Genomic DNA, 3,598 nt, shown 5'->3' on the forward strand with positions numbered 1-3,598 from the left:
ATTTACCCAAATGTCACCCTCTATTGGAAGAATAATTAATACGATAGAACTTCGAATGGGTCCCTACTCAGCTACCTCCTGCCACATGCTCATATACTAGAAAAAAGCCATTTTTTAATAGAAATAGTAGATTAAAGATCTACTATTTCATTTTCAGGGGTAGAAAATAACAACACATGTATGGAAGATGGAACCTCTCTTGCCTCCTCAAAATTTTCTAAACTGGCCAGGCATGGTGGCTCAGGGCTGTAATTCCAGCACCTTGAGAGGCCAAGTCAGGAGGATCACTTGAGCCCAGGAGTTCAAGACTAGCCTGGGCAACATAGCAAGACCCCATCTCTACAAAATAATTTTTAAAATTAGGTGTGTGCCTATAGTCCCAGCTACTCTGGAGGCTGAGGCAAGAGGATCACTTGAGCCCAGGAGTGCAAACCTGCTGTGAGCTACGACCCCGGGTTACACAGTGAGACCCTGCCTCAATAAAAAAAAATTGCGTGTCATCCTTGCACAGGGGCCATGCTAATCTTCTCTGTATCGTTCCAATTTTAGTATATATGCTGCCGAAGCAAGCACTCTATTTTTCTTTTATCACCTTGGAATCTTTGGGGAATATGGACCAGTTGCTTGACAGAATGTCTCTCAATTTGGTTTTGCCTAATGTGCCCTCTTAATTAAATTTATGTGATAATTGTGGAAGTAGTTCCATAGCTAGAATGCTGTGTTATTCTCAGTATATCATATTACAGGCTCAGGATTATTATTTTTTCAAATATTGGTGATGATCACTTTCATCATTTGTTTAAGGTAGTGACTGTCAGATTTCTTTGCACTAAAGTTACTATTTTCTCTTTTTAGTTACTAAATGTCTTGAAAGGAGTGACTTCAGACCATAGGAATATCTTGCTATTCATCACCCAGTAGACTTAGCATTCACTGTGGATATTTTTCTGAAGCAATTTTTACTAAATTGTTTGACACATTTTGAGCCTCTATATCTATCATATCTTCTGCATTTCTTACTTGGAATTTTACTGTAAGGAAGGGCTCTTTCTTCCCTACCATTTATTTGTTTATTTATTTATTTTTGTATGAACTCATAGATTTTTATTTTATGCTATGGATTATGACTTTTACTATCATTATTTCTTTTGATGGTCAAATTTTCCTAGACCCTTTGAGGATTTTATTCTTGAAATCATTGTGACATCAGATACTTGCATTAAAATGCATTAAGATGCTGGGTAGCTATGTTAGTTCATTGAATGACAAACAGATCAATACATGATATATATATTGGGAAAAATAGGTTAAATATAGATATTCTAGTATTCTATTTAAATAGACCTTGTATGTAGAATAATGCCCCTACCCCAAAGATATCTATGCCTTAGTATCCTAAGCCTGGGAACATGTAAACATTACATGGCAATAGAGACTTTGCAGATGGAATTAAATTGCTAATCAGCTCATCTCAGAAAAGGGAGATTATTCTGGATTATTCAGGAGAGAAAATGCAATTACTTCAGCCCTTAAAAGCAGAAGAGGAAGAAGCCAAAGAGTCAGAGGGAGATAAGGTAGGAGAATGAATCAACTTGCCATCATTACTGGCTTTGAAGATGAAGGCAGACACAAGCCAAATAAGCAGGTGGCCTCTAAGAAGCTAGGGATAGCCCTCAGTTGATGGTCAACCAGGAAATGGGGACCTCAGACCTACAACCAAAAGGAACAGGCTTCTGCCATCAAGTTGAATGAGAAAGGAGACAGATTCTTCCCTAGAGCCTCCAGAAAGGATCATAGCTTTGCCAACACCTTGATTACAACCCCATGATACCACACCAGACTTCTCACCTACAGAACTGAAAAATAACACATTTATTTTAAGCCAATAAATTTGTCATAATTCTTACAACAGCAATAGAAAACAGATACATAAGACTGTGTATGTGTATGAGCTATGATATTTTTCTTTTTTTTTTTTGAGACCGAGTTTCACTCTTGTTGCCCAGGCTATAGTGCAATGGCACCATCTTTGGACACTGCAACCTCCATCTCCCAGGTTCAAGTGATTCTCATGCCTCAGCCTCCTGCGTAGCTGGGATTACAGATATGCGCCACCACACCCGGTAATTTTGTACTTTTAGTAGAGACCGGGTTTCTCCATGTTGATCAGGCTAGTCTTGAACTCCCGACCTCAGGTGATCTGCCCGCCTCAACCTCCCAAAGTGCTGGGATTACAGGTGTGAGCCACTGCACCCGGCCTATGAGTGGTGGCTCATGAGTGTGTACATGAGTATATGAGTGTGTGTTTCTACACACTATTATGTATTTTCTCAGTCTCATTCTTTTACTTTGTCTCTCATTCTCTGCATCTCTTTACCTCTTTTTTGTTTCAGTCCCTATTAGTATTCATTCTCTTTCCATTAGTATCTATTCTATTGGTATTACAAAGACTGCAATTACTTTTGTACCAACCTAATGCTACGTTTTGCTTCTCTCTCTCCCTCTCTCTTTATCTACATAATATATTCTACTTGTGGGGCTTAATAAGTAATGTAAACTCTTTCGGTGCAAACCAAGAAGATAGTAATGCAATAGTGGAATGTCAGTGAATTTGAATTAACACTGGCCAATCTTTGAATTTTGAAAGCTGGCCACCTAACCTTTCTGTGTTTTTCCAATTTGTTTTTGCTGCTCCTTTAGTGGAATCACCTAAAATGGTTTTTACTTGAGTATTACATAAAATATCTCCATAGGGCAACTTTTCCAAGCCACACATAACATTCACATACTTTTCTCAAAAGGCTTTAATATAGCAATCAGTCTTCTTAAAAAAATAGCGTATTTCCCCCCATAACGTGGCTTCATTCCTCAAGCTTGTGGTAAACATGAATAGGCTGGAACAGGTTTAAGTGCTTAATGGTACCCTAGACACAAGTGAATATTTTCATTTCTAGGTGAGATTGGTTGGTTGGGAAGATATCTGTAAATTTGTATAATTACTATATTCTGGAGAAGTTGTGGTTAAATTGTATTTTCATAAATAAAACCACATTTTAGAGTGATGACTGGAGTTTGCTGTATGAAAAAATCTTATGGTGAATTGTTTGTTAATCATCCATTTATAATGTGCTTTGTGTGTATATTATTTTCTCTGCGGATAAATCTGGGCTATCATTATTGGGTTTATTTAAAGTAGACCACAACTGTACTTTTGAAATTTGTAAGAGATATAATTTGTAAGAGATATTATTTTCAGTGACCTGTTGAAGTATTAAGCAGATGTTAAAAATAGAGTTTAAATTTACCTTTTACCTTAAGAAAATATATTTAATCATCAGTTTTAACTTGCAAACGTTGTTCCAAAGATTTCTGTAAGTCTCTAATCACAGTGAAAGTAAAAAAAAAAAAAAAAAAAAAAAAAAAGATAATTTATTATTCTCTTCTTTCTGAGTCCTTGTTCATCTGGCCTTTTGTTGTGCACCTGAAATCATGTGACTTTGACTTCAGTTTTCACTTTTGCTATATTACTGCAACAGGTCAATATAAACAAAACAACTATGAACTGCATTCATGTGATGTTGACACTCTTCAAATTGTT

At 36.5% G+C, this 3,598-nt stretch overlaps 1 pseudogene; it reads right to left on the minus strand.

The window, feature by feature from the left end:
- Window positions 1–481: 481 nt before the first annotated feature.
- LOC112130443 (U6 spliceosomal RNA) lies at window positions 482–573 on the minus strand (annotated as a pseudogene).
- Between the last annotated feature and the right edge of the window lie 3,025 nt (window positions 574–3,598).

The sequence above is a fragment of the Pongo abelii genome, chromosome 21 (genome assembly GCF_028885655.2).
Source record: "Pongo abelii isolate AG06213 chromosome 21, NHGRI_mPonAbe1-v2.0_pri, whole genome shotgun sequence".
Lineage (NCBI taxonomy): Eukaryota > Metazoa > Chordata > Mammalia > Primates > Hominidae > Pongo > Pongo abelii.